This window comes from Bubalus kerabau, chromosome 15 (genome assembly GCF_029407905.1).
Source record: "Bubalus kerabau isolate K-KA32 ecotype Philippines breed swamp buffalo chromosome 15, PCC_UOA_SB_1v2, whole genome shotgun sequence".
Lineage (NCBI taxonomy): Eukaryota > Metazoa > Chordata > Mammalia > Artiodactyla > Bovidae > Bubalus > Bubalus kerabau.
This window is the reverse complement of record NC_073638.1, coordinates 83,261,230-83,281,964: the sequence shown is the minus strand read 5'-3', so window position 1 is coordinate 83,281,964 and position 20,735 is coordinate 83,261,230. Positions and strand designations below refer to the sequence as shown.

Genomic DNA, 20,735 nt, shown 5'->3' with positions numbered 1-20,735 from the left:
TGAAATATCATTTCCAAACTTTAAAAATTTTGACAACACTGGATTATTTTTAGGATTTATGGAATGATACCAGCATTCCACAAGGCTCTGACAAAAAAGCCCATCTAGGTATTATCTGGCACTGAACATACAGAACCCAGACTGGGGAGAAAAGTGCCAAATCCCAGCTCCTCATAAACAGAGCAGCTATGCTTCAGTCATAACAGTTCTATCTGTGGTCCTTAGCCTTTTTTGTTTCATGAACCTCCTTTCAGAATTTGATGAATACTAAAATGCACAGAGGATAAAGGACTCAAATTAGCACCTTGAATTTTGCAGGGCATACTGGAGAGATGCTATGTCCCCTGAGGAATTAAAAAATCTTATTCTCTAAGAGAATTTTGGGCCTTCATATCCACAGAGATGGAAAAACTCTGCAAAGGCTGAAATAAATTCTGACCCAAGACAGAAATACTGGCGTAGATAAGCATGACATATAGTATGCAGTGCTCAAAAGCAGTGCTTAGACAAATGAGTAATTATTTATATATGTATATAGAACACTTGCTATGACATGCGTCATCTTATTTAGTAAGAGGTAGCTTATCATGATAGTTTAGATCATGGCTTCTAAAATTAAATATATTATAAGATATTATATATCGCTCTCTACATTATATATGCACTCCACATGCTTTTTTTATTCCCCTTCTTTCCTCCAACCCACAGAAACCTTTGGAGTCACTTGTAATATCAATGTTATTAATGTAAGAAGTCTTGGTCTTTACCACTTAGAAATAAATCACTTCCGAAACCACTCAACTCATATCTAATTGTAAGAAAGCCAAGAAATGAAATTTCATCTGAAGGTGCATAAAATGAAACCAAGATTAGTGTTGGATGAGAATAAAGTTGGAGTAGCTGTCATTTGCTAGATTTTACTCATAGTCAGGTATGACTTCAGAATACAAGGGGCACAGTAGACACAGAAGCATATTTGCAATACTTCTTTTTCTCATTCTGATTAACTTCATTCTAGGTTCATCCATGTCTCTACAAGTGACCCTATTTCTTTCCTTTTTAATGGCTGAATAGTATTCCTTGATATCCGTGCCACATCTTCTTTATCCATTCATCTGTTATGGACATTTAGATTGTTTCCATGTCCTGGCTATTGTAAATAGGGGTGGATTGGGAGATTAGGATTTACATATACACACTGCTGCTCCTGCTAAGTTGCTTCAGTCGTGTCTGACTCTGTGCGACCCCATAGATGGCAGCCCACCAGGCTCCCCCATCCCTGGGATTCTCCAGGCAAGAACACTGGAGTGGGTTGCCATTTCCTTCTCCAATGCATGAAAGTGTAAAGTGAGAGTGAAGTTGCTCAGTCCTGTCTGACTCTTAGCGACCCCATGGACTGCAGCCTACCAGGCTCCTTTGTCCATAGGATTCTCCAGGCAAGAGTACTGGAGCGGGTGCCATTGCCTTCTCTGATATATACACTACCACGTGTTAAATAGACCACCAGTGGGATCCTGTGGTACAGTGCAGGGAGCTCAGCTTGGTGCTCTGTGGTGACCTACAGGGGTGGGGTGGCAGATTGGGAGGGAGGTCTAAGGGGATATATGTGCACATATGACTGATTCCCATTGTTGCACAGCAGAAACTAACATAACATTGTAAAGCAACTGTACCCTAATTTAAAAAAAAAAAGGATATTTATTGATATAGCCAAAGAGAAAAAGAGAAGAAAAAAAAAAACCCCACAGGACTGATGGAAATAATGTTGTCTGAGGCCTTTGTGATTCTATGCCCCACCCCATGTTCCTTTTCCAGCTCTCTGATGTCCGCATCAGCTGCTTCCAAGAATGTTAATAGCCTCGTTTTCTTGATTTTTGAGAATAGATGGGTATACTAGAGAAGAAATAACAACTCATACGGCCATGAATTTCCTAGGTAAGTTCCCTAAGGACTTGATCCCCACAGGCAAGGTTTTAATTAAAATATTCAGTACATGAGGCATGGAGCTGTGGATGGATCCCAGGAGAATTGGTTCCTGAGAGCTTCATGTCCAAATAATCCCCTTCAAGACATCAGTCACCAGACCCTTAAATCCCAATCTGGCTTCATTCAAACTCACTAGAGTGAGAAACCCTGGTGCCCAGGGCAACCCTGTTCACTTGATTTTATTTTCTCACAAGGTGGTCTTCAGGGTCTCGGAGCTGGAGGCCTTTACCTTCACAGGGCCGTTGCTGTGGCGCATCAGCCAGGGTGACCTTGGGCAGCACCGTCTGATAACTAGAGGAGTCTTTTAGAGAGACTGAGTGATTTACTAAGCATTTCACATCTTTTGTTTTATTTTATCCTCAAAGCACTCTGTAAAAACATCAAGAGTAGTTATTAGTAATTCCATTAAAAAGTTTTAGAAAGTGAGGCTAAGTGATGTTAAGGAGTTTATTCTGTTCCCATCTGAAGCAAGAAATCTAGAACTGAAGACTTTGAGGTTTGACATGCAGTGCCAAGGAATCCAATTATGGTCCCAAAAGGTGTAATCAAGAGGATGAAATAATTCAGAAGGTGCAAATTTATGGCTATACAATAAATGTCCTGGAGGTGAAATCTACAGCATGGTGACTATAGTCAATAATCTTGTATGGCATATTTGAAAGCTGCTAAGGGAGTAGATCTTAAAAGTCCTCATCAGAAGAAAAAAAAATTGTAACTGTATGGGAATGGATGTTAACTAGACTTATTGTGGTGATCATTTTGCAATACACACAAATACCAAGTCATTGAAACTAACATATTGTTATATGCCACTTATACTTCAAGAAAGAGAAATTAGACCTCAGCACAAAGAGGAAGCCATAACCTGCTTCTCCTATTATCATTTGATTTCATCTTGTAAGGATGTTGGTGGTTATGTGTTCTGACCAGAGAAGGAAAAACTATTAATAATAGAAAAGGCATTTGGATTACATCTTCAGGTAGCTTTAGGAAATGTTGATGTTACTTAGTGTAACTTAGGGCTTCCCTGGGGTTCAGATGGTAAAGAATCTGCCTGCAATGTGTGAGACCTGAGTTGGATCCCTGGGTTGGGAATATCCCTTGGGGTAGCCCACTCCAGTATTCTTGCCTGGAGAATCTCCATGGACAGAGGAGCCTGGTGGGCTGCAGTCCATGGGTCTCAGAGTCAGACATGACCGAGTGACTGAGCACAGCACAGCGTAACTTAAGTGGCAGCAGAAGTCATCTAGTTTCTTTCTTTCATTTTTTAACAATTAGAAAACAAATGTTTTATATTATCACATTTTGAAACCCAAATATATGTTTTCAATTCAATATATATCAGCTCAAAACCTTTTATCTTTGCCTAAACTTGTTGAACTTTAACACTCAAATTAATCACTGATTCAGCTGGGTTTCAGTCTGCCACTTGTTTTCTATTCGCCTCACTTGTTCTTTGTTTCATTTTTTCCTTCCTTTTGGAATAAGGTTATCTCACAAGAAGGAATTAACTAATTTTGCTTTTTTGTCCCCTATTATTGCAACTTTCATCCTTCACTTATTAAATTGTGCATCAATATTTTTATTTTTCTTCATCAAGAAAGGACAGTGTAACATTTTGATTCTGATTGCTTCCCATCCCTTTATGCTTTAATGGTCATATATTTTAACTTTAAATATAATTAAAACTTTAGAATATTTTTCAACATTATTTTAAAAGTCAATATATTTATTTTTATTATTCACACATTAGTTCTCCCAGAGGACTAATTCCACAGCCTATTCTAATCTCCTGTATTTTCATTTTGGGGCTTTTTTTTTTTGGCTTGGAAGAACCTCCTTTAGTGTATCTTTCAGTATAGATCTGCCAGCAACTGAACCTCTTAATCTGTTGTCTGAAAGGTTTCGATTTGTTTCATTTTTGAAAGATACGATATTTGATTACAAAATTCTAGATTGTGACTTATCCTTTTTACTTTTAAAGGCATCACTCCATGTATAACCGAGTCACTTTGCTGTGCAGTAGAAATTAACACAACTTTGTAAACCAACTACACTTCAATAAAATAAGTAAAAAATAAAGACATCACTCCACTCATTTCTGCCCTCCAAGAGTCTCTGTGTCCCCCAGTTCTATGGAAACTGTAGTCAAAGCCCGCTGGCCTTCAAAGTCAGGTTCCCTGGGGACTCCCAGTCCCTTGGCTGGATTCCCAGTCCCTTGGCTGGATTCCCAGGCTGGGGAGCCTGACGTGGGGCCTAGAAACTTAACAGCAGTGCGAGAGCTTCTTTGGTATCATTGCTCTCCAGCTTGTGACTTGCCCACCCGGCGGGTGTAGGACTTGTTTTTACCGTAACTGTTCCCCTCACACCGCTTCACTGCAGCTCCTGTTTGCCCTCGGATGAGGGGTATCTTCTCCTGGCGGGCTCCAGGATCGCACTGTCAACAGTTGCTCAACAACTAGCTGCAGTTTGGTGCTCTGGCAGGAGATGAGCGCACATCCTTCTACTCCGTCATCTTAATCTCGTGTAAACGTCGTTCCACTCAATTCTGAGCTTACTATTTATTTTGATAATTTAGCAATCAGGCTCACTATAAATTATACTATAGTGCACGTTTTGCTCAGTAGCTCAATTGTGTCCAACTTCGACCTCATGGACTGTAGCCTGACAGGCTCGTCTGTTCATGAAATTTTCTAGGCAACAATATTGGAGCAGGTTGCCGTTCCCTACACCAGGGGATCTTCCCAACCCAGGGATCTAATTCACATCTCTTGAGTCTCCTGCAATGTCTGGTGGGTTCTTTACCACTTGAGCCACCTGGGAAGCCCCTTTACTATACACACACACGTGCATGCACACGCACACACACACAGTATACTATTAGTGAAATTAACATCACAATCTTTGTAAATTTTAATAGTAACTACTTATACTTCACTGACCATAATCATCATTTGTAGCATAATAATTCCATGCGTGTTTTATATTCCAATTTTAACTGTAAGCTTCTGTAGTTCTTGGGGGAAAAAGAGTTTAATACATGTGTTCTCCAGGGATATTTGTGAGTTAATGAAAGAATAAGAACAATCATAATAAAATTTTTGAGTGAGTATCACTTTAGGCATTATGGTTATACTATATATATATATATATACACACACATATCTATCTATCTATATGTATCTATATAAAATCTACTTCCAACTATATTATGATATGGTGATATCTATAGTACCATCATGCCAATCTTATTTCAAGGGCTTATTAAAGGTTTCCTAAGTACAAAATGGTATTTAAATCCAGATACATCTGTCTGCACATTATATGTTCGTATCTCCCACACTATATAGACACTGGTAAAAACATGAACTTAGAGGAAAGAAAGATTTCAAAGCATTTCCAGTAATAAGAGCAGCCGCTGTTTCTCTCAGAAGTAGAAAGAACAGAAGCATTAATAGAGTAAGATGATGGTTAATGATATTTGCAGAATCTGAAGCCTCGGTGTATGAGAATTCCATCCAGTCTTGCTTCAGTCCAGTAGTTGTGTGCTGTGCTAAGTCACTTCAGTCATGTCCGACTCTTTGTGATCCTTTGCACTGTAGTCCACCACACTCCTCTGCCCATGGGAATCTCCAGGCAGGAATACTGGAATGGGTTGCCGTGTCCTGCTGCAGGGGATCTTCCCGACCCAGGGACTGAACCCGCAGCTCTCACACCTCCCGCATCGGCACGACCCAGGGACTGAACCCGCAGCTCTCACACCTCCCGCATCGGCACGACCCAGGGACTGAACCCGCAGCTCTCACACCTCCTGCATCGGCACGACCCAGGGACTGAACCCGCAGCTCTTACGCCTCCCGCATCGGCACGACCCAGGGACTGAATCCGCAGCTCTCACATCTCCTGCATCGGCACGACCCAGGGACTGAACCTGCAGCTCTCACACCTCCCGCATCGGCAGGCAGTTCTTTAGCGCTAGTGCCACCTGGGAATTATAGTAGATTTCAACTACTAAAAAAATAACAAACTGTACATATATTCTAGGAATTACTCCTCTGCGGCTTTTAAATTTGTAAGCTGTAAGGAATAATTTTTAGATACGATGGATGCTTCTCAAGAAAGAGGTTATTACTTGACTTATAATAATGCAGGTGCTCAAACTGATTGGAATAAAAGGTACTCCAGTCTGACACTAATAACAAATCCCAATGGTTTGCTTTATGCTGGACAAGATTTGAGTTATTTGTGCTTCCAGTTGTCTATACTGGCCCTATGATCCAGTCATTCCTCTGGACATGTGTTTGGGAGGAGGTGTTTGTTTGGGTTCATTCAAGATTTTGTTCTAGAAAGAACACAATACAAAGAGCCAAGGAAAAGGTCTTGCTTGCTACACTGCACTTCCTTGGTTACTTAGATTCTGCCAACTTGGACAATTTGAGGCCTTACCATAACTCTTCATGTTGTTTGAGCCAACCATTGTTACCACCTCTATTCATCCTTTTTTTAAAAATATTTTATTGAAAAGTGAAAGTGAGTCCCTCAGTCATGTCTGACTGTTTGCAACCCCATGGACTGGGGCTTGCCAGGCTCCTCTCCGAGGGATTCTCCAGGGAAGAATACTGGAGTGGGTTGCAATTTCCTTCTTCAGGGGATCTTCCTGACCCAGGAATTGAACCCGTGTCTCCTGCATTGCAGGCAGATTCTTTACCACCTGAGCCACCAGGGAAACCATTCATTCTTTTTTTAAAAAAATTCTATTGAAGGATAGTTGATTTTATGGGCTTCCTAGGTGGTGCATTCCAGTCCTCTATGATGAAAAGGACATCTTTTTTTTTTTGGTGTTAGCTCCAGAAGGTCTTGTACGTCATCATAGAACCATTCATTCAACTTCAGCTTCTTCAGCATGCCCTGGTCAGGGCATAGACTTGGATTACTGTGATATTGAGTGGTTTGCCTTGGAAATGAACAAAGATGACTCTGTCATTTTTGAGATTGCACCCAAGAACTGCATTTCAGATTCTTTTGTTAACTATGATGGCTACTCCATTTCTTCTAAGGGATTCTTTTTCACAGTAGTAGATATAATGGTCATCTGAGTTAAATTCACCCATTTCAGTCCATTTAAATTCACTGATTCCTAAAATGTTGATGTTCACTCTTGCCATCTCTTGTTGGACCACTTCCAATTTACCTTGATTTATAGACCTAACATTCCATGTTCCTACGTAATATTGTTTTCTACAGCATTGGACTTTACTAGGAAGTCAAGTGATACCTGGAGTAACAGGCAAGTCTGGCCTTGGAGTACAGAATGAAGCAGGACAAAGGCTAACAGAGTTTTGTCAAGAGAACACACTGATCATAGCAAACACCCTTTTCCAACAACACAAGAGACAACTCTAAACATGGACATCACCAGATGGTCAATACCAAAATCAGATTGATTATATTCTTTGCAGCCAAAGATGGAGAAACTCTATACAGTCAGCAAAAACAAGACTGGGAGCTGACTGTGGGTCAGATCATGAACTCCTTATTGCCAAATTCAGACTTAAATTGAAGAAAGTAGGGAAAACCACTAGACCACTCAGGTACAACCTAAATCAAATCCCTTCTGATTATACGGTGAAAGTAACAAATATTCAAGGGATTAGATTTGATACACAGAGTGCCTGAAGAACTATGGATGGATGTTCATGACATTGTACAGGAGGCAGCGATCAAGATCATGCCCAAGAAAAAAATGCAATAATGCAAAATGGTTGTCTGAGGAGGCATTACAAATAGCTGAGAAAAGATGAGAAGTTAAAGGCAAAGGAGAAAAGGGAAGATATACCCATCCGAATGCAGAGTTCCAAAGAACAGCAAAGAGAGATAAGAAAAACTTCCTTAATAATCAATGTAAAGAAATAGAGGAAAACAGTAGAATGCAAAATACTAGAGATCTCTTCAAGAAAATTAGAGATACCAATGGAACATTTCATGCAAAGATGGGCTCAATAAAGTAATGATATGGACCTAACAGAAGCAGAAGATATTAGGAAGAGGTGGCAAGAATTCACAAAAGAACTGTACAAAAAAGATCTTCATGACCCAGATAATCACGATGGTATGATCACTCACCTAGAGCCAGACATCCTGGAATGCAAAATCAAATGGGCCTTAGGAAGCAACACTATGAGCAAAGCTAGTGGAGGTGATGAAATTCCAGTTGAGCTATTTCAAATCCTGAAAGATGATGCTGTGAAAATGCTGCACTCAGTATGCCAGCAAATCTGGAAAACTCAGCAGTGCCTACAGGACTGGAAAAGGTCAGTTTTAATCCCAAAGAAAGGCGATGCCAAGGAATGCTCAAAGAAAGTGGAGTTGCTCACTCATGTCTGACTCTTTGTGACCCCATGGACTGTCACCTAGCAGTCTCTTCCATCCATGCAATTTTCCTGGCAAGACTACTGGAGTGGGCTATCATTTCCTTCTCCAGGAGATCTTCCCGATCCAGGGATTGAACCCAGGTCTCCTGCATTGCAGACAGGTGCTTTACCATCTGAGCCACCAGGGAAGCCTCAAGAATGCCCAAACAACTGCACAATTGCACTTATCTCACATTCTAGCAAAGTAATGCTCAACATTCTCCAAGCCACGATTCCACAGTATGTGAACTGTGAACTTCCAGATGTTCAAACTGGATTTAGAAAAGACAGAGGAACCAGAGATCAAATTGCCAACATCCATCAGATCATGGAAAAAGCAAGAGAGTTCCAGAAAAACATCTACCTCTGCTTTATTGACTATTCCAAAACCTTTGACTGTGTGGATCAAAAAAAACTGTGGAAAATTCTTAAAAGATGGAAATACCAGACCACCTTACCTGTTTCCTGAGAAACCTCTATGCAGGTCAAGAAGCAACAGTTGGGACTGGACATGGAACAATGGACTGGTTCCAAATTGGGGAAGGAGTACTTCAAGATTGTATATACTGTCACCCTGCTTATTTAACTTATATGCAGAGCACATCATGAGAAATGCTGGACTGGATGAAACACAAGCTGGAATCAAGATTTCTGGGAGAAATATCAATAACCTCAGATATGCAGATGACACCACTGTTATAGCAGAAAGTGAAGAATGACTAAAGAGTCTCTTGATGAAAGTGAAAGAGGAAAGTTAAAAAGTTGGCTTAAAGCTCAACATTCAGAAAACTAAGATCATGGCATCTGGTCCCATCACTTCATGGCAAATAGATGGGGAAACAATGGAAACAGTGACAGACTTCGTTTTCTTGGGCTCCAAAATCACTGCAGATGGTGACTGTAGCCATGAAATTTAAAGACACTTACTCTTTGGAAGGAAAGTTATGACCAACCTAGACAGCATATTCAAAAGCAGAGACATTACTTTGCCAACAGAGGTCCATCTTGTCAAGGCTCTGGTTTTTCCAGTAGTCATGTATGGATGTGAGAGTTGGACTATAAATTATTATAGTTAAACTCAAGTTTATCCCTACCCCTCGTCTTTCTCCTTTGGTAACAATGAATTTGTTTTATATTTCTGTGAGTCTGTCTCTGCTTTGTAAGTAAGTCCATTTGTATAATTTATTTTAGATCCACATGTAAGTGATATCATAGGATATTTGTCTTTATCAAACTTACTTTACTTATTCTGATAATACCTAGGTCTACCCACATTGCTATATTCATCCTTTCAGTATTGAGTGAGGTGTTAATTCATTAGTTGTCCTGAGAAAAATTCTCCTGAGAAAAAAAATGTCCCCCCCCCAAATTGATTCTGACCAGTCAATTAAAAGTAGATCTTTTTTATTGCTCACTCTCATATGAGCACCTGTTCTTTAATAATTTTATATCCTTATTAGTGAGTTCATTTAATTTTTGTCTTCTCCAGTAAACTTAAGCACATGAGCCTAAGAACAAGTTTGCTTTACATGGATATGTACATCCAGAGCCAGGAGTATGGCTAAACTCCTTTGAGAAAAATCAGTAGTTGAATGAATGAATAATTCTTATCAACGGTACAAATGTTTCAAGTGAACTAAGGAATGCAATAGTTTCTATAATCCATTTGGCTTAGAGGAAACCCTCTGCTTCCATCCCCTCAGGCTTAAATGTAAAGATGTAACAATGTTAGCATTATCTAAGGGAATTAATGCAAGTTACGGTAACACAGTCATGGTCTCCCAGAAACAAGCAGAACTGGATTCCTATAGATGCATTCATCACTTGTTCTCCAGTACTGTGAGAAAGGGACCTGTTTTTGGTCTCGTGGGGACTTTGTCCCCTGGGAGCTCCGTGGCTGTGCAACTCTTTCACTGTTCACGTTCTCTTATGACTCCTTTTGGCCTTATGTTACAGGTAACAGGCCTTATATTATAGATAGCCCCTTACATTGTAGGTAGCAGACCAAGGGCTAGAGCCCCTTGAGCCTTCATTCATTCTACTGATTGTCCACGTCCTTGGCAGTTGTAGGCGTCTATTGCCTTCCATGGTCTTCTCTCAAAATGAGATTTACTGGGAGCCTGCAGTAATGAATAGGGCAGATAGCTGCAAATAATGAGGACTTTGAGTATGATTATGATGAGTGCTCCTTTTCAGACATTACAGGAGTCTCTCAGTCTTTCTGGAAGGATGTTGTTTGAGGGCTGCCTTTCTAATATCTACACTATATAGATGAATATATAGTGACTTAAAGCAAGTAAGTGACTTATCTGAGACCACTGATCAGCAGCTCTTACCATACAATTCATGTTAGCTGCTTTCCTGGCATTAAATTTTTTTTTCTCGATATCTCTTTGTTCTGGAGAACTTTTCCCTTTTGATTAAACACTAAAGAACATTGCAGTAAAATGTTTCTTATCTTTTATGAATTTTTGATTTGAAACTCATATGCGAAAGTGCTGAATTTGCCTGTTCATTGTTCAGGGAGCCAGGTAAGCCTCTGATCAAATCTATGATCTGTATGAATTTTCAGGGGCAGTGGTAACTGGGAGAATACAGCAAGACACCTGTTTCCATCTCGATTTATTCACAACTGAATACTGAATGTTTTGAATGTCATTATGTGTCTGTGATTTTTCAAAGGCGACTGTGTCACACACATCAAAGAAATTCTTAAGGAGGATATGTATTTACTTTTGTAAAAAAATAAAATGAACATGAGGGTCTTGAGTAGTCCTTGCTTTGCTATGCATGAGCTTCTACAATTTGAACAAGTTGTTAAAACTTAACCACTTTTTACTTGCTCTTTTGGAGTATCAAAGTATTAGCCACACTGGAGAGTATCAAATTGTGTCTCAATTGAAAATTTATTATAATCTGGAGAGCACATAACATCATTCATTAAAAAGAATAAGAACAGAGAGAAATAAATAAGGGGGACCCAGATTAAGAGAACAATTATAAAAGGAAAGAAAAGGTGTAAACATCACACCGGAAGGAACAATTTACAGGAAAGAGAGGACCTGGACTCCAGTTATAATTTTTTTAAATACTTATTTATTTTTGTTTACTTGGCCGTGCCAGGTCTCGGTTGCGGCACATCGGATCTTCCTCGCAGAGTGCGAACTGTTGGTTGTGGCCTGTGGAATCTAGCTTCCTGGTCAGGGTTCGAACCCGGGTCCCCTGCCTTGGGAGTATGGAGTCTTAGCTGTTGGGCTACCAGGGAAGTCCCCCAGTTAGCTCAGTTATCATTCTGGAACTTTGCTGGCATTGGGCATCTGGAATGATTGACTAGTAGATATATCGGCTGGTGAAAGTGTTAGTCACTGAGTCATGTCCGACTCTTTGAGACTCCATGGACTGTAGCCTGTCAGGCTCCCCTGTCCATGGGATTCTCCAGGTGTGAATATTGGACTGGGTTGCCGTTCCTGAACTGGAGTGTAAATGAGACCATGGTATGATCCCAGCGGCCTGAAGGGCAAAAGTAAAGCTCTCTGCTTGGGAATAAAGAATAAGTTATCCCACGGTGATGATCATTTTGTGTATCTTTCTTGGTCTTCTATACTTCCTGATCAGGGAATATGTTTCTTATTTCATCATAGACCTTACAATTAGCACACAACCTGATATACTATAAACACTTACTTAGTACTGGAAGAGAAATAAATGTGGGAAGGATTACTGAAGAAATTCCAGCCCTTTATGGAGCCTACTAATTGATGTTACACCAAACTTATGTTACTTTTAAATGTAGAAGTAATTTTTTTTTAATTTTTTTCTTTTGAAGAGAAGGGAGAGGAATTCAACTGTAAACCTGTATGGATATAGTTCTTGTCACTCAGTTAGGATTTAGAAATATAGTGTATTAGCCAAGTTCCCACTAGCAAGTTGCCTGGATTCCAAAGACCATGCTTTTTATTTCCCCACACTTCTTATGAAGTATGAGTAGGTTGATATAATGAGTAACTTTTTTGTGCCTGGGGCTGTGGTAGAGAATTTGATTATATACACAATATTAGGGGGATATTTCTTAGTGATCGAGAACTCAGGCTTTGATTCAAAATGATGTGTGTTCAAAAACCAGCTCTGCAATTTACTAGTTTTAAGGACTTCAGTGTGTAACTCCTTGTGAGTAAGCTTCAGTTTCCCATATACTAAATGGAGATAATATCTCACATAGTGAGGTAATAAATCAATGGGGATATAGCTTGCATGTGGTGCCCTGAAAATAGAAAGTGCTCAGTAGTTTCTAACTATCATAGTTTAATTCATTACTTAGGTCTACTTACACAGGATTGATGATCTATATGGGATAGGAAGCCTAAATTAAGATAAAGAAATTATTAGGACTAACAAAATGACCAATGGTACTTCACAGGTTATAACCAAAACACAGTGCCTAGTGAGGGTGCATGAGTGCTCAGTCACTCAGTCATGTCTAGCTCTTTGCAAACCCATGGACTGCAGCACGTTAGGCCTCTCTGTCCTTCACCGTCTCCTGGAGTCTGCTCAGACTCATGTCCATTGAGATGATGATGCCATCCAATCATCTCATCCTCTGTTTCCCCCTTCTTCTACCCTCAATCTTTCCCAGTATCAGGGTCTTTTCCAATGAATTGGCTTTTTTCCCCCTTTGTGTTTATCAGCCATGCTGCACTGAATGTGAAATATTAGTTCCCTGACTAAGGATCGAACTTGCCTCCCCCTGCATTGAAAGCACAGAGTCTTAACCACTGACCTGCCAGGGAAGTCCTATAACAAATTTCACATTTAACGGATTTTTCCGATGATTTTGCATGTCTCTTTCCATCTCTGAACTTCAGTTTCAATCATTTATGAGGATAGAAGATTGGGTTATAATATCTTCAAAATCCTTAAAAGTAGAGCATTCCATATTTCTACCAATATTTTAAAATTACCTTTTGTTATTATGCATAAGTTAATACAGAAAATTCTGATATAAGGCAATCTTGGGCATCATGCTAGTTCTAAGTTCAGATACTAACCAGCCTTTCTTTTTTCATTGCTATAGGCCATTCACATACTGCACAAATGATCCCCAAGGAGAACAGTACAGTCGTGACTGAGTTCATTCTTGCCGGGATAACTGATGACCCACAACTGCAGATCCCACTCTTTCTAGTGTTCACACTCATCTACCTCCTCACTCTGGTTGGGAACCTGGGGGTGATCATGCTGATCCTGCTGGACTCTCATCTCCACACTCCCATGTACTTCTTCCTCAGCCACCTCTCCCTGATGGACTTTGGTTACTCCACAGCCGTCACTCCCAAAGTGATGGCTGGATTCCTCATGGGAGATAAGGTCATTTCCTACAAAGCTTGTGCTGCTCAGTTGTATTTTTTTGCTGTCTTTCTGATTGTAGAAACTTTTCTCTTGGCCTCAATGGCCTATGACCGTCATGCAGCGGTGTGTAAGCCACTCCATTACACCGACATCATGACACCAAGAGTGTGTGCTTGGATGGTCGTAGGATGCTATGTCTTTGGTTTTCTGGAGGCCTCTGTGCACACTTGGAATGCATTCAGTCTCTCTTTCTGCAGATCCAATGTGATCGATCACTTCTTCTGTGATGCTACTCCTCTCCTGGCTCTCTCATGCTCAGACAGCATCAGAAGTGAGATGGTGTTTTTTATTTTGGCAGGCTTCAATATCACCTTCACTATTATGGTCATCTTGATCTCTTACCTGTTTATCTTTGTCACCATTCTGAGGGTGCGCTCATCTGAAGGACATCAGAAGGCCTTTTCCACCTGTGCATCCCACCTCACTTCCGTCTCCATCTTCTATGGGACAGGCGCCTTCATGTACCTACAGCCCGGCTCCCGCCATTCCATGAGCACAGACAAGATGGCGTCTGTGTCCTACGCCATAGTCATCCCCATGCTGAATCCGCTGATCTATAGTCTTCAGAACAAAGAGGTCAAGAGCGCCCTAAAAAGGCTGTGGGGAAAGCAAAATCTTCTCTAAGATACACGTTTTAATTATATAGAAACAAATAAGATGGTTTGATATAGTTCAATCAAGCTAGGGAAAGTATTGACTTGCTAGGCCAACAATTATGTAAAATTTTGACATACCTTCTCAAGTTATTTTTAAATCTGTGAAGTAAACGTGTGGGCAAAGTGAGATCTCATGAAAAATAACTTTGGAAGAGTCAACCATGAACCTGTAATTTATATTTTTAAGATTTCTTTTGAATTACATTTCACTGTACATTTGTTTCCATGATCATCCACATTCATACGCACATTTATGCTCACATGCCTATTGAAGTACATGCCCACATGCATTTTATTCATGCAAATCACATGCAACTCATACGATTCATGGGTGGACAGAAAAATGAGTTCAAGAGACAAGCTAGACTTGTCTAGTTTTATAGCATAATTTGAAAAATGCTTTTGGTGTCTGGTACATTCTTAATACATTCTTAAATGTAAACCTATATATTTTTAAATAGAAGTTATCGTTTGCTATGTGATATTAATTTTATTTTTAAAAACTTTTTACCTGAAGATAAACCCATTTCATTTTAATATTTGTACCAAACATCCTCATTCTAGATTTATTACTGAGTGCTTTTGTTTGTTTTATTCTTTTTTCAATGATAATAAGCATCATTACATGAGCATCTTTTTAAAACAATTTTATTTCTTTATGGCTGTTGTGTCTTCATTGCTTCATGCTGGCTTTCTGTAGCTGTGGTGAGTGGGGACTACTCTTCCCTTCCATGTGCAGGCTTCTCATTGTGGTGGCTTCTCTTGTTTTGAAGCACAGACTCTGGGAATGCAGGCTTCAGTAGTTGCAGCTCTAGGACTCCAGGATGTAGGCTCAGTAGTTGTGACTCATGGGCTTAGTTGCTCCCAAGCATGTAAGATCTTCCCAGACCAAGGATGGAACCTGTGTCTCCTGCACTGGCAGGTGGACATTTAACCACTGGACCACCAGGGATGTCACCATATGAGCATCTCTATTTAGCTCTGTATTCATCTTTATTGACTCATTACCCAGAGTAACATCTTCATGTGATAACTTTAATGAAAAAAGAATAGCAGCATATAAGACAAGGGAAACTAAAGAAAACATATTTTAATTCACTGAAAAAAAACAAAAACAAAAAACACCAGCATTTAGTTTTACAGTAAGCCTTGACTCTGTCTTCAGATGCTCAGCCCAGGATACATTTTATGTTCCTTCCTTCCTGTATATAGTCAGGTCTTCACCAGATAGATCAGTCTCAAATTAGAGGTTAAGCTTACTGATACTTACCACACTCTAAGAATAACGTAGCATGACTTTTTTTTTTAATTTTATTTTTTATTTTATTATTATTTTTTAATTTATTTATTTTAATTGGAGGCTAATTACTTTACAATATTGTATTGGTTTTGCCATACATCAACATGCATCTGCCACAGGTATACACGTGCTCCCCATCCTGAACCCCCTCCCACCTCCCTCCCCGTACCATCCCTCTGGGTCATCCCAGTGCACCAGCCCCAAGCATCCTGTATCCTGCATTGAACCTGGACTGGCAATTGGTTTCATATATGATATTATACATGTTTCAATGCCATTCTCCCAAATCATCCCACCCTCTCCCTCTCCCTCAAAGTCCAAAAGATTGTTCTATACATCTGTGTCTCTTTTGCTGTCTCACATACAGGGTTATCATTACCATCTTTCTAAATTCCATATATATGCATTAGTATACTGTATTGGTGTTTTTCTTTCTGGCTCACTTCACTCTATATAATAGGCTCCAGTTTCATCCACTTCATTAGAACTGATTCAAATGTATTCTTTTAAAGGCTGAGTAATACTCGTGTAGCATGACTTTTAAATTTGGGTATATTAGAATACTAAGACTAATTCAGAGATCTGATAACTATAAAGATATATTTTACAAAGAAAACAGTATCAAATTAATTGAGTCTAAAAAAGATTTCTTTGAATTATCAATTCACTATATACTGGTTTTTACGTGAATATTTATTTCCAGGTCAAATGATTTAGAACACATGTATAATAGAAAACATATGAAAATGTATGTTTATTTCAAACCATGGACTTATATATGGGAAGCGTGTAGTACATCATTTTTTCATGTGCTGTCTAAAATCTGGCGTCGAGGGCTCCTGTGGTTTGACTTGAAGGGCCAGCACATCCTGTTATGAAACAGCATAGATAATTAAGTATGTATCCCTCAGACCCAAGTGAAAAATGTAGCAACAGATTATCTCTCCTGATAGGGAGGGGATATCTCCTTTTTAAGGAAAAGGAACTGACTTCTTCATTTTGTATGAGTTTTCCTTGTAAAATGCAAAAACCTCCTTGGAGATGTTAAGCGTGAAGAATCGTTTTTGCTACACAATTTGCAGTTCCCAGTGGAAAAACCAAAATGTCGAGCCCTTTGTTAAAGACATGTGATAATTTTAAGATGGCAAGAGCAGAGTGCTAAACCCACAGCAGAACCTTCTAAGCACAAGGTCTGAGTGACGCACAGGATTTACGCTCATAAAGCCAGCCCTGAAGAGTGCTCCTCATCTTAGATAAAATCTTAAAAAAATTCCCAAACTATTAATGTTTAAAATTAAGTTATTCTCCACATTTTATGTCATCATGAAAATGCAAATTAAAGCAACAATGGAGAATACTGCACATCTTTTAGAATGGCCAATGTCCAGGACACAGAAACACCAAGTGCTACTAAGGATATGGAGCAACAGGAACTCTCATTCATTTCCAGAGGGCAGACTAGTGCAGCCTCCTCAGAAAACAGTTTGTCAGTTTCTTACAAAAAGAAACACACTCTTACTATATAATCCAGCACTTGTTCTACTTGGTATTTACCCAGAGGAATTGAAAACTTATGCCCAGGCAAAAGCTAGTTCAAGGATATTTATAGCATCTTCATTCATTACTGCCATAATTTGGATGCATATATGTCCTTCAATAAATGAATGGACCAATAAGCTGTGTAATCCAAACAATAGAATGCTGTTCAATGTTAGAAACAAATGACCTATCAGGTCATGAAAAGACATGGAAGAGACAAATTCATGTTTCTAAATGAATGATACCAGTCTGAAAAGACTATCAACTATGTGATTTTGTTATATGACATCCTGGAAAAGGTAAAGCACTGGAGATGGTAAAACAGATAAGTGCTTTTTAGGAGTTAGGGCTTTGGAAAGGATAAGCAGATGGACTACAAAGGATTTTTAGTGCAGTAAAATTATTCAGTATAGTATAATAGTGATGGATAATATCATTAGTCAAAGCTATGGTTTTTCCAGTAGTCATGTATGGATGTGAGAGTTGGACTGTGAAGAAGGCTGAGCACCGAAGAATTGATGCTTTTGAACTGTGGTGTTGGAGAAGACTCTTTTGAGAGTCACTTGGACTGCAAGGAGATCCAATCAGTCCACCCTAATGGAAATCAGTCCTGAATATTCTTTGGAAGGACTGATGCTGAAACTGAAACTCCAATACTTTGGCTGCCTGATGTGAAGAACTGACTCATTGGAAAATACCCTGATGCTGGGAAAGATTGAAGGTGGGAGGAGAAGGGGACGACAGAGGATGAGATGGTTGGATGGCATCACCGACTCGATGGACATGAGTTAGAGCAAGCTCTGGGAGTTGGTGATGGGCAGGGAAGCCTGGTGTGCTGCAGTCCATAGGGCTGCAAAGAGTCGGACATGACTGAGTGACTGAACTGAACTGAATTGAATATCATTATATATTTGTCCAAATCCATAGAACAGACAGCACTAAGAGTGAGCCCTGATGTAAACTATCAACTTTATGTAGTTAGGATGTGTTGATGTATGTTTCTCCTTGGAAAAGTTTCTCACTACTTGTTTGTTTTCTGTATATTTCAGGTTCCCTTACAATCATATTGATAAAATTCTAATGGACACTAACTTTTTGGATTGTGGCAGAGAACAAATACATGTTTGTTTTGAAAATTTTCTTTCTACACACAAAGAAATTTCCTTGCAAAATGATAGGAGTATATGGTGATTATCTACAATGCATTTTTATCACACTCTCTCCTTCCATTTGCAGAAACCTTTGGAGTCACTTGTGGAAGATGTCAGTATTAATAAGTGTAAGAATGAGAAGGCCTGGTCTCTCTACTACTTAGAAATGAATTTTTTGAAAACTGCTCAACCCATATATGATTGTAAGAAAAGCAAGAAATAAAATTTCATCAGAAGGTATGCAATATGTGTAAAAGGGAAGTAAGATTAGTGTTGGGTGAATAAAGTTAAGTTGGAGTGCTTGTGATTTGATATATTTTACTTCTAGTTGTATTATGGCTTCCAAATTCAAAGGGCACAATAGACACAGAAGGATATTTGCTTCCAAAGCGAAAAGAAAAAAAACCCCACAGGACCGATGGAAGTAATGAAGCCTTGTCTGAAGCCTTTGTGACTGGTTCAGTGTCCCAGCCTGTGTGTTACTTCCTGCTCTGATGTCCACATCAGCTGCTTCCAAGAATGTCAATAGCATCTTTTTCTTTATTTTTGAGGACAGATGGGTTGATTGGAGAAGAAATAGCAACTCATACACCCATGACTTTTCTTAGGAAGTTCCCTAAATATTTAGTCCCCACAGGCAAGGTTTTAATTAAAATATTCAGTACATGAGGAATGGAGCTGTGGAGAGATCCCAGGAGGACTTGTTCCTGAGAGCTTCATGTCAGAGTAGTGCCCTTCAAGACATCTGTCATCAGACACTTAGATCCAAATCTAGTTTTATCCAGTCTCACTATAGTGAGAAGAACCTGGTGCCCAGGGCAACCTTGCTCACTTAATTTTATTACAAGGGGGTGTGAGTGCTGGAGGTCTTTTTCTTCACAGTGACATTGTTGTGATTCCTCAGTAAACATGACCTTGGATAGCATTTTCTGATAACAAGAGGAATCTTTTATATAGACTAAGTAATATGCGAAGCATTTCACATCTTTTGTTTTATTTCATCCTCAAAGCACTCTGTAAAACATCAAGTGTGGTTCTTAGTAATTTTGTTAAAAAGTTTTAGAAAGAGAGGCTAAGTGACGTAAAAGAATTCATTTTGTTCCCATCTGAAACAAGAAATCTAGAAATCTGAGGTTTGACATGTAGCACCAAGGAATCTAATTATGGTCAAAAAGGTGTAATAAAACGGATGAGATAATTCAGAAGATACAAACTTACAGTTATACAAAGAGTGTCATGGAGGTAAAATCTACAGCATGGTGACTATGGTCAGTAATCTTGTATTGTATATTTGAAGGTCGCTGACATTGTACAGCAGACAGGGATCAAGACATCCCCATGGAAAAGAAATGCAAAAAAGCAAAATGGCTGTCTGGGGAAGCCTTACAAATAGCTGTGAAAAGAAGAGAAGTGAAAAGCAAAGGAGAAAAGGAAAGATATAAGCATCTGAATGCAGAGTTCCAAAGAATAGCAAGAAGAGATAAGAAAGCCTTCCTCAGAGATCAATGCAAAGAAATAGAGGAAAACAAAAGAATGGGAAAGACTAGAGATCTCTTCAAGAAAATTAAAGATACCAAGGGAACAGTTCATGCAAAGATGGGTTCGATAAAGGACAGAAATGGTATGGACCTAACAGAAGCAGAAGATATTAAGAAGAGGTGGCAAGAATACACAGAAAAACTGTACAAAAAAGTTCTTTACGACCCAGATAATCACGATGGTGTGACCACTTATCTAGAGCCAGACATCCTGGAATGTGAAGTCAAGTGGGCCTTAGAAAGCATCACTACGAACAAAGCTAGTGGAGCTGATGGAATTCCAGTTGAGCTATTCCAAATCTTGAAAGATGATGCTGTGAAAGTGCTGCACTCAATATGCCAGCAAATTTGGAAAACTCAGCAGTGGCCACAGGACTGGAAAAGGTCAGTTTTCATTCCAATCCCAAAGAAAGGCAATGCCAAAGAATTCTCAAACTACCACACAATTGCACTCATCTCACACACTAGTAAAATAATGCTCAAAATTCTCGAAGCCAGGCTTCAGTAATACGTGAATTGTGAACTTCCTGATGTTTAAGCTGGTTTTAGAAAAGGCAGAGGAACCAGAGATCAAATTGCCAACATCCGCTGGATCATGGAAAAAGCAAGAGAGTTCCAGAAAAACATCTATTTCTGCTTTATTGACTATGCCAAAGCCTTTGACTGTGTGGATCACAAGAAACTGTGGAAAATTCTGAAAGAGATGGGAATACCAGACCCCCTGACCTGCCTCTTGAGAAATCTGTATG

The 20,735-nt window shown here is 39.4% G+C and overlaps 1 pseudogene; it reads left to right on the top strand.

The window, feature by feature from the left end:
* The first annotated feature begins 13,487 nt into the window (after window positions 1-13,487).
* On the top strand, window positions 13,488-14,440 carry LOC129627711 (olfactory receptor 5B12-like; annotated as a pseudogene).
* Window positions 14,441-20,735: the final 6,295 nt, after the last annotated feature.